This window comes from Suricata suricatta, chromosome 9 (genome assembly GCF_006229205.1).
Source record: "Suricata suricatta isolate VVHF042 chromosome 9, meerkat_22Aug2017_6uvM2_HiC, whole genome shotgun sequence".
Classification (NCBI taxonomy): Eukaryota; Metazoa; Chordata; class Mammalia; order Carnivora; family Herpestidae; genus Suricata; species Suricata suricatta.
In genome coordinates this window covers 25,101,352-25,120,184 of record NC_043708.1, presented here as the reverse complement: position 1 = coordinate 25,120,184, position 18,833 = coordinate 25,101,352, and the positions used below count along the sequence as shown (strand labels likewise).

The 18,833-nt window shown below is 47.0% G+C and overlaps 1 protein-coding gene across 1 annotated transcript in view; it reads left to right on the top strand.

The window, feature by feature from the left end:
• The window catches only part of IFT43 (intraflagellar transport 43), a 73,953-nt gene that overhangs the window by 8,801 nt on the left and 46,319 nt on the right, over positions 1-18,833 (top strand). The gene's annotated exons all lie outside the window — the stretch shown is intronic.

The following is an 18,833-nucleotide window of genomic DNA, read 5'->3' as shown; positions in this document are numbered from 1 at the left end:
ACAGACCAGGCATCCACTAGTCTCCTTCCATCTTCTTGTCAAAACCCAACCATCTGTCTAGAGGCTAAAGAATAATCTTTAACTGCTGATGTATATCATTCTGTCATTCTGGAGAATTGTGGGTAGAAAGTGAGGAGGGCAAGAGTGACCTTGGTAACCTCAGTGACCTTGGAGTCGAAGGTAATATCTATTCATTTAGGCATTCATTCACCTGTGAAACCGGACTGAGGACTTTCTGCGTGCCAGGCATTGTGCTTAGAGCTGGCAATATGGTGAGAAACTGGACGTGCTCCCTACCTCTCAGGACTTTGACCCGGGGACTGCAGAGAGTTAAGTGCCAGGCACGGGTGAACACAGAAAACTATGGGAATACCTACACTGAGCCCCTTTGATTCTTGAAGACATCCAGAACGGTTGTCTGGGGAAAAATCACGTTTGAGCTGAGACTTCAAGGATGAGTAGATGTTAGGCCAGGGAAGGGGCAGAGGAGAAAATACTCCAAGCGGAGCACGGGCCGGTCCTGGAGGCGAGGGGGAGAGTGCGGCACGCCGGCTTTGTGGTGGGCAGTTGACCCTTCCAGCGATGGAGTAGTGGTTGGAAGGGACTTCTGCAAACAATGAGATGGTTTTCAAATATTCCAAAACCAGCCCCCTTGTCTTTTTAAACAAATGAACCATATGAGGCCAGTGCTTCTTTTGTTTTTAATGTTTATTTAATTTTGGGAGAGAGAGAGACAGAACACAAGTGGGGAAGGGGCAGAGAGAGAGGGAGACAACTGTAACTGAATAGAAGGTCCGAGTCATAGCACACAGCCTGATGCGGGGCTTGAACTTCATAAACTGTGAGATCATGACCCGAGCCAAAGTCGGACACTCAACCGACTGAGCCGCCCAGGCGCCCCTAGGCCAGTGCTTCTTATATGACGCTGAAGTAACTGGTTAGACTGACCTTTCTATGTTTTTCTGGCCTTTCACTGATGCATCTTCAGTGTAGCCATTACACTTCCCTGTAAGTGTTTGTGTTTGCAGGTCAGGACAATCTCAGAGATGTGCTCAAGTGCAGCACCGCTGCAGTAACTCTCCCGGCTCGTGCCTTACACGGGCGTGCTTAGTCATCCGGCAGTTTACAGCAGTCACGCTTCATTTATGTCTGATAGTTCTTAGCTTTCTCTGAGGATTCCTCTGAGCACAGATCCTAGTAACCCTGGAGTTACCTAGTAAACCCTAGTAAACCTGTCCATTATGGAAGTAACCCTGAATTAGTCGCCATCTGATAGGATTTAAAAAATGTCCTTACATTTCACAAAACAAGAGACTAAGTATTCAGAATTCTGCTATTACAAGAATATGCTGGATGCTTAATAAAAATGTGTGTCGACAAATCGGTGATACAAGCCAACTTGGTGCCTGTGATGTATGGGAACCCTCAGCTCAGCGTCCCTCATTTGCATTAAAAAACATGCATGTAATTTAACAACCCAGGTCCTGTCTGCTTATGGCTCAATTCAAAAGACTTCAGATTCTATTGTAACGTTAGAATTTGGTGTGACTCCTGTTTGAAATAAGTAGAATATAGGCATGTGCTCAGAAATCTTTTTTTATGTGAAAATTTTCATGGTAAGGATACTTTTGTTGTGATGAGAATTGACTTATGTTCAAGCAAGGTTCCCAGAAGCCAAGACTTAGCAAAATTTCTGGCAATAAATGCCATTCTGTTAGGGAAAAAAATTATCAAGAATCGGCAAAATGGCTTAAGCCATCATCGACTTACCAGAACTGTGGCAGACTCCTGACCGTGGACTCATTGCTTGTGTTTCTGTCCTCCTGCACTTCAGCTAGAGTGCACTTACACAAAGGCACCTCATTCACTTCCTCCTCAGGACCGTTTAATAGACACCCGTTGCCCTTAGGCTAAAAAAATCCTAAATCCTTAGCCTTGAACCTGTGTGATTTGGTTCTTGCCTGCATCTCCAGCCTCATTTCACACCTGCCCCCTGGTTATAGCACATGGAGCAAGAGTTGACTTTGCTTAGAAGTCCCGTACTTCAGGGATCCAAGCCAACTTGGTGCCTGTGACACAGTCTGGCAGTCTATTTCCCTAGACTCCTAAAGGGTGGACTGGACTGGAGTGGATCCCTAGAATATTCTTGCCTCCTCTTTGCTAGGCTGACTCCCAACTTCTCTTATTCACTGTGTTCAACATGAATATCACTCCTTTTTCAATTTTTTAAAATATTTATTCATTTTTGAGAGACAGAGTGAGGCAGAGCAGAAGTGAGGGAGGGGGAGAGAGAGAGGGAGACACAGAATACGAAGCAGGCTCCAGGCTCTGAGCTATCAGCATAGAGCCCTGGGTGGGGCTTGAACCCACAGACCATGAAATCATGACCTGAGCTAAAGTCAGATGCTCAACTGACTCTGGTGCCCCTATCACTCCTTTTTAAATGAGAATATTACCCTTCTATTTAAATTACCTCCCTTTATCATACTGTCTTTAACTTTTTAAACTTTTTCTATCATCTTATGTACAGTTTGTAACTGTTTAATTATTTAGGTCCTTAACCCTCACTAATTGCAAGCTCCAGAAATGCCTGAGCTTGTCACTTTGTAGGCCCTCACTAAGACCTTTGTCCAGTGAATTCGGAGTGGGCGCGGTGGGGGGGGGCAGGGGGCCAGAGGATGCATTCACATTAGGGGCAGGTTAGATAGAGATGCCTCTGAGGCCACTAGCTGGACACGTCCAGGAAGCTTGGATGTGTGGTCTGCGTGCTCTGGCCTGGGCTCTGAGCCGGAACAAGAGATTTGGAAGTCAGTCGTATTGAGGTGGTAAGTGGAAGCCCAGCTCTGTAAGGGAGAGTCTGTGTAACAAGAGGCCCTCGGACAGGATCTGAGGAACATCCGTGTTGAAGGAACACACAGCCAAAGAACGTCTCATAAAAAGAAATTGAGGAGGACGGGCCAGAGTGGAGAGGGGAAACACAGGTACCTGTGGCGTCCAGAAGCCATGGCCAGAGAGTGTCAAGAAGGAAGGAGGGGTCAAGAGTGCTTGACACCACTGGGAGGGCGGGAGTAGGGTCTATTGGATTTAGCAATAGGGAGGTCCCTGAGGTTTCACATTAAAACGCACCACTGTTTTTCATGTTTATTTCTGAGAGAGAGAAAGAGAGAGAGTGCACGAGCGCTCACTAGAGGAGGAGGGGCAGAGAGAGGGAGACACAGACTCTGAAGCAGGTTCCAGGCTCTGAGCTGTCAGCACAGAGCCCAATGCGGGCCTCAAACTCACGGACCTGAGCCAAAGTCAGACACTTAACCAACTGAGCCACTCAGGTGCCCCTGAAATGCATGGCTGTTTTTGAAAGGCACGTTGGCAGACCATCTCCAGTTGTCTTGCTTATGGTGGCACATATATCTTACTTTGGGGAGCAGTAAACTAAAGCCTGGCGAAGGGGGTGGAGAGGAGAGGTCAGTGCCCATAGCCATTTTTTCTTTTTAATTTATGTTAGAGAGAGAGCATGCATGTGAGCGGGGGGAGAGGGAGGGAGATAGCATTAAGCAGGCTCCACACTCAGCGTGGACCCTGATGCAGGGCTTGGTCCCACAACTGAGGTCATGACCAACCTGAGCCAAAACCAAGAGTCAGATGCTGAACCCACTGAGCCTCCCAGGTGCTGTCCTAACCCAGAGACATTTTTAGGGGAAGCTGGGTAAGATGTGGTAGCAGATTGGCTGTTGGAGGTAGGAGAAAGGACAGTCTGGAGTTTACCTCACATGTAGCCACCACGACTGAATAGATACTGATATTTTTGAGACTGTGGATTTAAGAGCCTCAGCCATGGGGAGCAGGAAAAGATCATTATTTCAGTTTGGGGCATGCTGAATTTGAGTTGCCCTCAAGATTTTCAAAGAGGTATGTCAGGTAAATAGTTGACACTTCTGGTCTGGAGCTTAAGAGAGAAAGTTGAAAACCAGCGATAACAGATGTAGGAGTCATCAGGATATATTCTGGGGTTTCTAAGAGGAACATCTAGGAAACACTTCTGATTCCTTTGGGCAGTTTACAGACCATTCATACGCTCCAGATGCCGGTGTGTGAGTTTTCAGCAGAGAAGAGCTGTGATCAGATCTGCAGTTTAGAAGGAGCGCTTTGGCAGTCAGTGAGCAGGGATACTTCCAGGTTTTGTGGGCCCTAAGCTTACCCGGTTTGGAGGCTTTCTTTAAGAAAAGTAATTCAAAGTTATGGGCTCATAATGAGTTATGAAAGTGGATACCTACTTATAATGAGAAAAGAGATTATAGCTCATGGTTACAAGAGCCCTGGATATTCAGATGCCTTTCTTCAGAGAGCTTTTTAGGCATCCCTTTCCCGTGGAGAACTCTCCATAACTCCCAGGGGCCCATCCAGGTAGGGAGTACAGGTTGATGGTGAGTGAGGCCGACGCAGGAAGACCAGGTAGGATGGAGCCAAAAGAAGGCAGAGCATGAGCTTGGTAGGTCTTACTTTGCATGATTGTGCAGGTTCCCAGCAGCCCTCAGCAGGTGGGTATTGACACAGTGGAGCCTGTGGGTGACTTGATCCTGATTTGGGGTAGTTCCCGGGGAAATGTGCTAAAAAGGCAAGGGAGGGAGGCATAGCGTGGTAGCTCTTGGGAGTGAGCTGGGTTGATGGAACAGGAAGTGAAACCAAGAAAGAAGTTCTTAGATTAGGAGAGAGAGAGAGGGAGGGAGAGGATTAGTTACTTCAGGGATGGAGCACTTCCGGGTTATGAGACGTTGGAAAGAGTAGCAAGGTCATTGGTATTTGAAAAGTTAGGGAACTCTTAGGCTAAGCGTTAATGAACTGTTGATGTGAGAAAGGACTTTGCTCAGAATGGCGGGGCAGGCGGGGCAGCGGCAGTGCCCTAGCGTCTGATCAGTCTGTGCACGTGCGGTTGTTAGTGACGTCGTGAAGAGGGAAGGGGAGGCAATGTAGCTGAATGATGTGGGTTTCAAGAGAAGTGTTCCATGATTGTTTAGAAGAAAAATGGTCTCGAGGAACTTTGGGGAGTGAGCCTTACTTGAGACCCTGGTTTGTGCAGTTTTAGAAAATGAACAGCTTCTACTTGAAAGAACTGCCAGAGAAATGATGTCCATGGGGGAACGCCAGGATTTGGGTGAGGTGAAGAGATGGAAAGGGTGTGCTGTGTGGACAGAGAGTATCTAGTCGATTAGGAACCAGAAGACTGTGATTAGAAAGCCTCGGTGAAGTCATTAGCGAGGCTAGATTTCTTCTCATTATGTAGCATGTCAATAATTACGGAGAAGGAGCGGAATGATAGTAAAATATTCTTTTCATAATGATATTTTACAGGAAAAGGGTACTGACTGATGTTGAATGTCATTGGTGATAGACGGAAACATTTCTGGTCACATGCTTTTACCCCACGAAACAGAATTATGTCAGTTGTTTGCCGATTGCCTTTATATTCCATTTTAATTTCTCCATTGGCTTTTCAGGTATAGTTCTTTAATACTTTTTATATGTGTGTGCACACACGAAGGATTAGAATACACATCTTTAACTCCTCCTGGCCAGATGGAGTTACTGTTGTACCTCTTCACGTGAAGTGCAAGAGGCTGACAGCGGTGTGAGCGCATCTGACCCCTTTGTGCTGGTGACGTCACGTGCTGTAAAACTGCATTCTTCAGAAACGGCACATTTCACTTTCAATAGTTGTCATTTAGAGAAAACAAGAGACTCTTGTGTTTCACCCACATGTTTACCGTTTCTGTTCTTCCTTTCTCCCTGCAGATCCGGGGTTCCATCCGGCACCATTTCTCGCTAGCCTGAAGAGCGTACCCTAGCATGCCTCACAGTACGGTTTTGCTGAGAACCGCTCCCGACTTGCTTGAGCTAAAAATAGTTTTATTTAACTCGCATTTCTGAAGGATGTATTCCATCCATCTAGAGTGCTGGATTGAGAATTGTTTTCTTTTCAGCACTTTAAAGATCCTCTTTCCTCTGCCCTCTGGTCTCCACTGTTTCTGATGATGGGTTTTGTATATAAATCTTTTCTCCTCTCTCTTGCTGCTTTAAAGATTTCCTTTTTATCTCCGTTTTCAGCAGTGTGACTGTGACTGGCTAGCTGCGGTTTTCTTTGTATTCATTCTGCTTGGAATTTGCTGAGGTTCTGCGATCAGTAAGTTGGTATTTATAACCCATTTTGGGAAACTTTAGGCCATTATTTCCTCAAATATATCTTTGCCCCATTTTCTCTGTCCTTAGTCCTCAGACTCCAATTGCATGTGTATTAAAGTGCTTCATATTGTCCCATTGGTTCGTCACGCATTTTTTGTTCCTAAAGCATTGGTAATTTCTTCCTATCTTTTATCTTTTTTCCCCCTTCAAACTGAATATTTTCTGTTTTCACTGATTATTTCTTCTGCTGTCTTCCAGCTAAACTTTTTACTGCAGATACTGAACTTTTAAGTTCTAAATTTCCATTTGTTTCTCTTTCTTACTTTTTTACATCACTCCTGTTAGATTCCCCATTTGTGCATTTATTATGATCATCTTTTCTTTAACGTCCTTGAACATATTTATAGTAGCTGCTCTAAGACCCTTATCTGTTAATTCCATTATTTGGGGCATCTTGGGGTCAGTTATTGTTGTTGTTTTTCTCTTTTGACTTGGGGTCACATTTTCATGTTTCTTCACGTGTCCAGTCACTTTTGTTCGTACACAGACCTTGTGGACAGTACGCTGTGGAAACTTTGGATTACGTCACCCTGCTCTGAAAAGTGTTGGTTTCCGTTTTAGTAGGTAGTTTCATTTTTTGCAGAGAACCTTGAATTTACGAAGACTTTGTTTGAGGCTTTGTTAGGTCAGGTCTGTTTCGGTTTTCCCTTTAGCCCTAGAGCGAATCCCATAGTCCCGGGGCAGGATCTTCACTCCTGAGGTGTGATTCACTTGGGATTTCACTGTCAAGGTATATACCAAGTACCTCTGACTTGCTAGGACTCACACCGGTGTCTGTCCCCTGCAGGGAGCAGCTGCTGAAATCTCATCTCCACTCTGGTGTTGGGGTTGTGGGTGTTGCTGTTTTTCTTTTTCTGTCCTCAGTTTCACTGGGTTTCTTGATGCAGTTCAGGTAAGCCTAAAGGATTTTAGGGGAGTTCAAATGTAGATCTGGGGACCTTTCTTCCCAGGATTCCTCCCTTTCTATACTTAGTGACTCTGGTAGCCCCCAGATGTGTCCTCAAGCCAATACAACTGCAGCTTTCTGCTTCCGTTCTACACTGCTCTGTTGGCCCAGACTGGTGAGTGCGCTGAAGGGGAAAATCCATTTCACCGTGGATTTTTGGCTGGTACATTCTTTTGTTCTTTCTTTAAAGAGTCAAGCCCCCTCCAGGTTCTCCCTGCTTTTGATTGCCCTCCAGTGCCTTTGGATAGTTGTTTTATCTATTGCATCCAGAGCTGATAGTTGTAACCTGTGGGGAGGTTAGTGGAATACAAACTACTCACCCATTACTGAATCCAGAACCTGCCGGTTGCTTTTGGATCGTTTCAGAATCACTGTGGGTTTTGTTTTTTTTTTTTATCCGAAGTGATAACTGTTGCCAAGAAAAAAATGAGCCTGGTTGTTGCAGAGACAGAGTGTGTCGATTTTCTCTTGGGGTAACTGACAGGGGAGGAAGGGAACCTTAGCTATTCAGGAAGCGTTCTGACAGGAAATCCTGATCAGGAACGTGGGCATGAAAGAGGCCCAGAGACCTGCGATGCGGTCACTAGGATGTCAGTACCCAGTCATGCAGCGCTGCGCTGAGTGCTCTGAAAAGTTCATCAAGAAAGGCCTCGACAGTTGGAGAAGTTAGCAGTGGACTCTCTGAGGGTAGGTGGTCTTCCTGTACAACTTCAAACTGAGTAGCAAAATGTCCAGATGAAGGGACTGCACCTAGGTCATGCCTTTTGTTTAAGGGCCACGTCACCTGGGAGGAGCAGAGCGGCTGGCCTTCCGCCTTGTTTGAGAAAGGGGGAGAGGAGAGCCTGAGAAACGAACCTTGGGCTTGGACTGAGAAGGTGAAAAACGAGATAGAATGTAGCATGTTTTAACCCTGGACTCGGAGGAAGTTATTACCAACATGAGAAACCAAGAACAGTGTAGTAAGTTTTTCATAAGCTATTCAAATTAAAGGAACATCCTTGGCGCTCCTGGGTGGCTCAGTCAGTTAAACATCCGACTTCGGCTTAAGTCATGATCTCACAGCTTGAGTTCGAGCACCGCATTGGGCTCTGTGCTGGCAGCTAGGATCCTAGAGTCCAAAACCCACTTTGAGTTTTGTGTCTCCCTCTCTCTCTCTGCCCCTCCCCTGCTCGCTCACACACACACACACACACACACACACACTCTCTCTCTCTCTCTCTTTCTCTCTCAAAAGTAAACACATAAAAAGAATTTTTAAAAAAAAAAAAAAAAGAACATTCTTTATCCTGATTTGTGTCCATCCTGATTTGGGGAGATTGAAAACGTCCCTTCTTTAGTGAAATGATCATGAGAGGAGATGGTGTTCTGTTTTTTTTTTTTTTTTTTTAAGTTTATTTATTTTGAGAGTGAGAGAGAAGGCAAACAGGGAAGGAGCAGAGAGAGGGAGAGAGAAACCCAAGCAGGCTCCCTACTCACCGTGCAGAGCCCAACGTGGGGCTCAAAGCCACAAACTGTAAGATCATGACCTGAGCTGAAATCCAGAGTCTGAGGCTTAACCAACTGAGCCATCCAGGCACCCTGGAAATGGTCTTTTTTTTTTTTTTTTTTTTAAGAGCCTTAACAAAATAAAAATTGTTAACTCTGTACTGCCAACCATTACCTACTCACCATAAATAAAGTGTTTTGAAAAAGTAACACTCCATGAAATTTAGAAGCTTGGGAAGCACAGTTGTAGAATTTTTTTTTTAATTTTGGGATTACCAAGTTACTTGAAGTGTTGAGGGGTAAATAGAGTGGGTGCTAACTTGCCAGCCATGACCTTGCTGTATGCTAGCGCCTTCTCTTGCTTCCAAAAGTGAGGCAGGACAAAGAGGGACTGCGGCGTGAGGCCTGTGGTGTTGGCATCTCGCCACGGTGAAGAGCGGGCCCGCCATTGCAGCTCTAGGTCTTATGTGATGGGGCCGCCAGCCCGTGGTTTAATACTTCCTTCAGGCTCCCTCCATTTCTTTGCCATCATCACCCTTGAGGAGTCTTGTGAGAGATCAGGTTTCTTAAAGCATCAAGGTCACAGCTTGCTCCTCTGCTCTCAACTTCCTCCAAGTCATTTGGTTCTGGATTTGTTTGAGGGAGCAAGTCTAGACCATGCTCGTACAGAGTCACAGGTGCCAGGAAGGGCTTGCCCCTCGGAGTTCTGGGAATTTACGCCCTCGGTGTTGCGCACATTTCTGGCTCTGCATATGCCGGGTGGATTTTAGCAAACTGAAAGGAGTTCAGAGAATGACAGAAACATATCGGTTTTAATTTATGATGCAAGTTGAAAGGAATGTTTATTTTAGCCGAACTGCAAAAAGTATGGGGGAGCAGGGCATTTCTTTGTGAATGTGTGGAAGGTACAGACCCAAGGAGAGGGGAGAGCTGATTGAGGATGACCCAGAGGGGTAGAGCCAAGATGAAGAGCATGCCATCAGGGTAGAAAAACCCAGGGCGAATTTCGAGAGTGACTTTTGAGGCTGAAATCTGTCTTCTTTGGGTCAGCCGCTTCAGCAAACGGCTGGCAGCCCCCTCCCATGAGTCATTTGAAGTGGGCAGCTTGATGGCCGTGTCCTGAGATATGGGATATGGGTCTTTTATGACAGGGCACGTGGGAATATTTGGGGATGTGTGACACCGCCAGAGTCATTGGCAGACACCGTGGTCGTCCTAAGCCTCACAGTTAGCTCTCAGTGAGCAGCAGAACTGTGCTTTCCTCTTCTTGGTTCAGGCAACTTTAAAGGATTTCTGTATCTTCAAGGAAGCAGGAGTAGGTAGGAGTTGAGCCCCTGGAGTGAAACTTGGGCGAGGCAGCCCCAGACAAAGGTCCCTGCAGTGTTCGCCTGTCGGAAGCTTCCTGTTGCCTCAACCATTCCCATTCTAGATCTTCGTGTGCAGAGTATGCAGTTTACTACTGTTATGATTTCTGAAAAATCGTATAGTCCCCACCATCCCCACCATTACTCTGTGCTCTGGGCCAGAGGTGGTCTCCAGTGCTCGCAGTGGGTCTGCAAGGGACCTGGGACCATTCTTAATCTTCACGAGAGGAAAAGGAGGCTTGGCAAAGACACGACTAGCCCAAGGCTACGCAGCTAGAAAGTAGTCAGGACTGTCCCTCCTGTCCTCTAATCCATCCCTCCATCCCTCCTTAAAATTATGGCTTTTCCCCTTTCTTTCTTTCTGGCAAACTCCCTTCTCCCCACACTGAGTCACTGCTTGTTCTCCAAACTGCTGCTCTCTTGGTGTGAGGAGCATATCTTGTGACATGAAGCAAAGACGGCCACTTTCCAAGGCCAGACACTTCTGTTGAATTCCTCTTAATACAGTCAGGCACAGTGCTCACTAACAATATATTGTTGGCATCACTTTTTAATCCTGATTTTACCCCTGATCCATCCGTCAGCTGACCGCACCACAGAGGTTAGGGGGTAGGCTGAGTTATTTTCCTCCCCTCTTATTGAACACACTCACATCATGAGCAGATATATCTTACTCTGTGCCCAGAAAGTAAAGGAAGCGATGCTCCTTTTGGTTTGGTCTTCCCAAATCTTAACCTTGTCATTCTAGTCTCTCTCATTATTGGGCAATTTTTTTTTCTTTCTTTTTTTTTTTTTTTTTTTTTTTTTTTTAGCCCAGACAGGTTCTTGTCTGTAGTTCCTCTGTCTTTTCAAGCCCCTTCTAGCTGGCATGCCTCTAGTGTTTAGCAACTCCCGTATCACCAGATTCAATGCAAAGCTTTGGTGTCAGAGACTTGGACTCGAATCCTTGCTGGGTGACTTAGCACCAGGATGATTTTAGGGAAGTGAGCCTCTAAGTTCCAGTTTCCTTGCTGGTAAACTTGGCACGTGGCGTTGTCCTTCTGCACAGCAGTCCTGCTAAAGCTTTGGCGTAGAGCAAACCCTCAAGGGATGATGGCTAATACTATTATCATTAGTTAGGAATTAGTGAGTATAGTCTTTATCATTGCCTAGATTGGCTTACTCACCATTGATGAAGTCTTTTTTGCTTATTCTCATTTTTCTCTGAACCTTGCCTTCTCTCTCTCCGTCTCCTTCATACCAGTTCAAACCGATGATACGTGTACCATGTCATCATTTATATCTATTTGCCTAGATACCCTCTTCCCTGAATTGAAGATACTGTAATTCATAGACTCCTGGAATCACAAAATTGTAGAACCGAGGGGAATCTTTTCTGGCTTGAGTGAAAATCCAGAATCACGGAACCAGTCAGTGGTAGAGTCAGGACTAGAGCCTGGATTACCTGTGTCCAGTCTAGTGTTCTCCCCACCACGTTTTTTTTCGTACCCACTTTTCACATATCCACATGTACACACAACTAAAATAGAATCCACAGTAGATTGAAGCGGGTGAGGGTGTCAGGAGGCACCGTGGATAAAAGGCTCTCTCCTGTCACTGTAGTTGTGGTGGGGACGTCAAGACCAGAGGTTTTGGGTAGAGTTCTTTTCTGGTCCTCAGGGCATCGGTGTCAGGAATTCCCAGCCTCGAGGTGGAGATGACTGTCCCTATGGAGCTCAGTTCTTCACTGAGGAGATAGATCCATGAACAAGCCCTCCTCCTCATCAGCCCTGCCTTTGGCCTCCTTTGTTAACCTGAACCTTATGCATCTGGTTTCTTTCGTTTCTTAACTTTACATTAAAGTCAGAAACATCCAGAAAGGTAGACTGCTGTGTCCCATGAGCAACTGTATACCCACCACCTAGCTTCAACTGTTATCAACATCAAATAGCTGTCTTTGCTTAAATGATAATTTATAAAATAACTTTTAATTCTGTGTGTAAGTCTTTTATATTGGTATGTTTTGCTGAATCATTTCACAGCAGATCTCATGACATGTCACTTGAATACTGGAGCGTGTAGCTCTAGAAGAATGGGGATGTTTTCCTAGAAATCCGCAATTCCACACCTAACAGTGTTAGCAGTTCCTTAACTTCACCCTCTACTTGGTCCAAATCCATCTCCCCCCACCCCCGTTATCATCTAAATGTATTTTATAGCTATTTTTTCAAATCAGGATCCAATCAAGAACCAATCCATTACATTTCTCCTAAATCTCTCTTAATTTAGAATAGTCTACCCCCGCCCCAACACACCTTTTTAATGGTGTTGACTTTTGGGGCCAGTTGTCCTAGAGGGTTCTCCCCCACGCTCGATTTGTCTGAGTTGTCCTTCCTGCTCCCACTCTTACTGTTGCAACAAGCTGGAAGCACCCTGGGGGGCTCGAGCACTGGCTGCAGGAGTTTTTCCTGGGAGGTGGTGTGTGCCTCAGGGGAGGCCCCTTACCTCCCACTGGCGGTGCCGCCAAGTCTGATCGCTGAGGTAGGGGCGCGGTAGTATCTCTGTTGTGAAGGGACGTCTTCTCCCCTGTGCCTGCACGTGATGTCCGGGGCCATTCTTTGGCACCATGAGAATCAGTCTTTCACCTAACAGCTTCAACATCTAGTGACCGTCAAGTTTCTTTCTCATACTTAAAGCAGATTTTGCATTTTGTTATGTCCGTTTCCATCTTGAGAGAGCTATGTGTACCCACAGGGGTTTATTTATAAGCTTGGACGGTCCATTACCTCCATGAGGTTAAATCCGAGAGGGAGAAACTGAGGTTTGTGGTGAATTAGTTGTCACACCCAGGGCTGAGGCTGGAGGAAGAAGTGGGCAGAGATGGAACTGGACGCAGGTTTAAGGAGTGAATGCCAGCCCCTGGGCTGAGGTTACATGTTTATCAGTGTTAGTCTTTTCTCTTATCAAGCACCTAAGGACACCTTCCTTGGCTCTTCTGTCCAGTTGCTAGAGAAAGGTGGGGAAATTTGCTCTCGGCCTGTAATCGGGTTGAACACGGGAGCTGTGTAGCTCCTAGAAGCTGGGAAATGGGTGGGTGTGAAGTTTGCAGTGGATCTTGCTTAGCCAAACGCCTGTTCTGTTGGGAAATCATGTGTGTGTTTGGACTGCATTTTTGAAACAGGTTGCGGTTTGGATCTGGGAGTGATTCCTATTGTGGGGCTTCTCTGGGACTTTTGAGAGTGTGTGAGAAGTTTCTAAACTCAAAAGGCTCCTTTTTTGGCACTGCAGCATCTTTTCTATTTCGGCATCTTAAGAATCTGGGGGAAACCATATAAAGATCAGAAACAAGTCTGGCCCTCAAGGCTCCCTGTGACATAGTAATTCCAGTTCCTTGAATCTTGGCCCATTCGGATGAGACCATATAAAGAGGCTGCTTCCTGAATTTCCCGCTCTCTGCCTCTCACAGGCTCCTTTCTGTAGAAAGCTGGTATTTCAGGACCGCGACCGCCAGTCATGTGCTTCCAACTCTTTACTCCGAGTCTTTCCTGCCCCCTGTTTATTTTTGGAGAGAGCACATTTTTGCTTCTCTCCAGGAGCTATGCGGGGTCCTGCCCTCTCCGTCCATCAGGCGGCAGCCTGAGCAGGCTCTGCTCATTTCCCACACTCAGAGACGTGACTCCAGCTTTCAAGACGGAACACGAGGGATGCGCCACCTCAGGGCTCCTGTCGCCCGATCCTATTTCTGGCCCTCGTTCTGTTGCACGTTTTAAGACTCTCCTTCTTAAAGCACGTTTGGATAATGCTACCTGGCAGTAAACCTGCCCAAATTGGAAATGGTTTTCCCAGCAGATGCCTTGAGGCTGTGCTTCTGAATTTCAGAAGCAGAGCAACACGAAGAAGACACCAGGACCTTTTGAATGGTAGAATCAGGTCTTCTTTCTTGCTTTTAAGATCACTTGAGTTCTCCCCTCTTTGCCCATCCAGGGTTTGTGTGCATGTGTGAGTCTGGTTGGTTTTCCCTCCTCTTAACACAGGGATGGCAAACAGACTTCTTCCAAAGTCTTGATTCAGGCAGGCTGGTGATGTCTTGCCAAGTGCTTGATTAGGGAGGATTCTGGACTTGGTGGTCTCCATGGAGGAGAAAAAGGTCCCAGCTGACCGTCTTGGCCTGCCTAAAGAGTAAGTTTCTAGTTTCGAGGATGAAGCAAGAGTAAATGCCTTTTCCTTTAAATGCCCGGGCCATTATGCAGAGAACTCAGACCCATAATATCTGAGAGCAAATAAGTCATACATTCATGACCTCTTGTCCTGCCCAGACCTGATGGGCAGGAGAGGGAAGGACCCCTGGGCCCAATCGAAGGGCTTGTAACCAAAAGGTCACAACTTCTCATCATGCCTGGCAGAGATTGGAGCTCTGGAAGTCAAGCGTGGGAGCACGTGCAGGTCTCCAAAGCCCCCCAGCATTTCATCCGTCACCCAGGGAAACGGGAAGCTCAGTTCTGGCAGCTGGTCCTTAAAAGGACAGACACAGGAAGGGCATGGCCTGTGAGTGTGTTTCCTGTGAGATGGCCCTGCGGGAGGGCTGCGAGGCTCTTTTTGGAACAGGGCTTATCAGGTGTCTACGTGTCTTCACTGCTCATAGAAGACCCTCACGGGCTGGACTGTCCTTTTTTTTTTTTTTTTTTTAAATTTTTAGTGTTTATTTAGTTTTGAGAGAGAGACATTGTGAGCTGAGGATGGGCAGAGAGAGAGGGAGACAGAATCTGAAGCAAGCTCCAGGCTCTGAGCTGTCATCACAGAGCCCGACATGGGTTTTGACTTCATGAGCTGCGAGATCATGACCTGAGCCAAAGTCGGACGCTCAACTCACAGAGCCACCCAGGCGCCCCTGTCCATACAAAGGACCTGCCAGCCCTTTTAAGTGATATTGCTAAAAGCCAGTCATCCACTTACATTTCAAACAGACCATCTGCACCTAGTGTCAAGCAGCTGCATCAGGAACAAGTTGCATCAGCCTCTACTTCTAGCCTGCACTGGAAAGTAATAGATGCCAAGCTGCTCAGAGCCCCCAGAAAGTATTCCCATGGACTTCTCGACGATCAGTGAGTAGCGTTCGCTACAGCATGAGTGTCATGTGCTATCCTGAAATCCCTGTCCCTTGAATTCGGTTCCTTCAGAAATGCTTTTCCTTTTCATCTCCATTTATATTTCAAATCCAGGGCAAGCCCCACTTTCCCCAGAAAGCTCCCTTGCCCTCTCCCGGTCCACAGCACCTCCCGGCTTGGCACGATTCTGTTTAAACTTCAGTTGTGGGTCACAAACTTATGCCTGCTTGTCAGAGTTCTGTCTTCACAATGCCCCAGGGGAAAGCGGTCCAGTAAAACCACCAGAGGTGGAAAGAAAACTGCAGAATTCAGTGGAACTATCCCTTGGCGGGGGGATTCCTCCTCAGCTTCACCTTTGTCCCTGGAATAACCCTCTCCCCCCATCCCTGATGCCTGCTTCCCACCTCCCGTGTGGCTGCTTTGGTTTTAGAGTGAGCCTGATGTCCATCACGCGCATCTCATGCAGACCTGATATGCACTGAATTTGGCCTCTTCTCTGCCTCCCTGCTCAGGGCTAACATTTGAGGACAAAGGTGCCATCTTTTTTGTTTTGTTTTAATCTGACCCAGTGCACATAGGACAGTGCCCAGGAAACGAAGTTGGATTCTGCTTTTATAACTTAATAGTGTTAATTAAGTCTGTTTCATCTAGACCGGGTATTTGTGTATGGCCATAACAAGACTTCTAGTACAGAGCATTAAAAAAGTTTTCTTACCCTGGGACCGAGGCTATGAGACAGAACCTAAGGATTCCCCATGAGGATGGAGACAGCTCTGGCTTCCTGCCCCGGCCCCAGCTTGTGGAGGGCGGGTTCTGCACTTCCGGTCTCCCGTCTGCCTCTGCGCCCTCTCCTGAGATCAGCCGAGGCTCCCGGTGGGGACTGGGGAGAACAGCCACAGCCTCTGTGCAATTTGTGGTTAAAGGAGATAAAGCAGGTCATTTTGGGTTTCAGAATCTTAGGGAACTTCATTAACCACACAGTGTCCCTTAGCGGTCAAAGTGACAGCTCAGGCCCGGCTCAGTTTTTTCTCTTTTTTTCCCCAAATGGTGGTATATTTTATTGCCCACGGCCTAACCTTTCACATGCTGACATTAGTGATGACGGCGATGATAACAGGGAAGACAGAGTGCTTGGGTGGCGGACTCCGCTCTAAGCACTGACCGTGCAGCTGCTGATTTAGTCCAGCCGTTTAGCAGTTACTCAAAGGAGCACATTTTGACGGAAATGTAGGTTGCCAGTGCTCCTTTTCCAAGCTTCCCCATCTCTTGGAGCCCCTTCCCAGTTCAGTCTCTGACCCTTCCTGCCATCACCGTTGTCACCCACACCCCACGGTGGAAAACTGCCGGGGCCAGGAGACAAGTTCTGTCCCTTCTCGCGGACTCTCACCATCTCACAGCACCGCGAAGGTGCCGGGGGACTCAGGCACCCTGACCTTGTGCACCTTGGATCTGCCTTCTGGTGCATTCTGTGCTTCCCAACATCCAGAGCAAAGAGAAGAGAGCAGAGGATCCTGGCTCTGAGAGCAAAGCTCCGGGTCACTTGCCCAGCTGCAGGGGGGCAGGGGGCGGGGAGGACGGGCAGGTGGCCTCGCTGAGTGCAGCAGGGCTCCGGGTGGGACACGGGCACTCTCTCGGCGTGCATCCGGAACTTGTAAGATAATCTCACACTTCGAGCCGAGAGATACACGCTTACCTGTTTTTCTCTAAACGCCTGACCTAGCTTTCATTTTTTGCTACACGTAGGAACAGAGAGAGGATTCTGCTCCGCAAGAGAAACCACAGCACAAGAACAGTAGTAACGGGGCAGCTGGCATTCGACTTTAGCAGGACGGGGGCAGAGAGGACAGGTGGGGACTGCGGCCAACTGGAATGCGTAGATCCTGCTGATGGGCAGCTGCTGCTCCGCCTCAGCGCCACTGAATCGTAGAGTTTTTCAGAAGAAGCCGGACTTGATGTGCAGATCTTCCAGTTTTTTAATAGTAGCTTAAATTTACAAACCAAAACACACAAAGAAACCACTGTCTGGCAAAACACAACGTGTGGCTATGGGTCTGTGACCTCCAAATTCAGGAATGTTCATTCTCACAAGATGGTCCTAGCCTTGAATAAGGAGGTAGGGGATGTTACCTGCAGAAGCACAGGGAAGGTGGCCTGTGGGCCAGAACGTCCTCAGGGGGCCCCCTGTGGTGCTGTCTGGTCAAGTGTCACCAGCCCAGTGCACTACACACAGTAGGAGCCCCACCAGACGGGCCTGTTGCTTTCTGCTTGTATGTGTTTGGTTTGTGGTCGTTTGGGGCTGGTCTTTGTAGTTTCAGTGCTCTTGCTGTCGAAACAACTCACTCTCTATCTTCAGTTCTGGATTCCTGGGATGGAGGAGTCGATTGGTCCCAGTTGGGTCAGACTGGAATGCTCCTGGTTCATTCAGTGTCTAAGGAAGGTAGGGGGCGTGGAGTAGAGGCTTCCCTGCTGTTCCAGGGGTGGGTGAGTGTGGTGGCAGGGACCCCAGACAGGGATGTGCGGACTGGGAAGTGGCCGTGAGCGTCTCTTGGTGTATCTTCTTTAGATTTGGATTTCCCCCTTGGTACAGGCGAACAATAGCTTGTTTTCCACTTTGGCATTTTTGTCATTTCCAACCGAGTCCCCCAGATAGCTCCACAACCTGCCTCTAGCATAGAAAAGTCAAACTAGTTTTCTCTAAAGTGCCACCTTGCATTTCCTGGGAGCCGAGTTGGATACAGGCATTTTAGGACTTGGTTTCTGCTCCGTCATTTCCAGAGGATTCTGGCTCACGCTGCAGAAAGGCGTGTGTCTGAATGGAGCATGCCCTTGGCAGACTGGGGTGCTACTAGAAAAGCTGGAAAGAAAATGTATCTTGGTGCAAAATAAAATATCAGACGTATAAAGGTATTTTGGCGCAGTGAGAGATGTTTTCTTAAAAAGTTACAAGCTAGGGGAAGCCTGGGTGGCTCAATCAGTTGAGCATCAGACTTCAGCTCAAGTCATGCTCTCCTGTTTTGTCCGTTCTAGCCCTGCGTCGGGCTCTGTGCTGACAGCTCAGAGCCTGGAGCCTGCTTCAGATTCTGTGTCTGCCTTCCTCTGCCCCTCCCCTGTTCGTGCTCTCTTGCTCTCTCTCAAAAATAAATAAACATTAAAAAAATTTTTGTTTAAGTTACAAGTTAGGCTTTAAGTGATAAATTTAAAGGGTGTTGCAATGACACATTTTAGTCCAAGGTTCTACAAACCACATCCTTCCTGCTAAATTTGACTGCTGCTTGTTTTTATAAAGTTTTATTGGAACACAGTGACCCCTGTTTGTTTACTTATGGTCTGTAACTATTTATTGCCCTATGGTATCAGAATCAAGTAGTTGCAACAGAGACTGTGTTGCTCACAGAATCAGAAATATTTACCACCCAACCCTTCATTGAAAAAGTTGGCCAATCCATGTTTTTAGTCATTTATCAAAGTATCTCCTTGGGCTGAGAGCAACAGTTATAATTATAGGCAGTCCTTAGAAAAAGGAAGTTGATATTTCAAAAAGCAATCCTAGGAGAATGCTGGGTAATTGAAAATAGGAAGTGGTCTCATTGTTGCTTTACCCACCCTGACTGACTCAGTAGCGGATTGCTTGATGTTCCCTGGGTACTTCTGGCTGAGACGTGCTGGACCGGAATGCCCATATTTGGGCTCCTGGATGCATCCTTTGAGTTCATCCTTCTT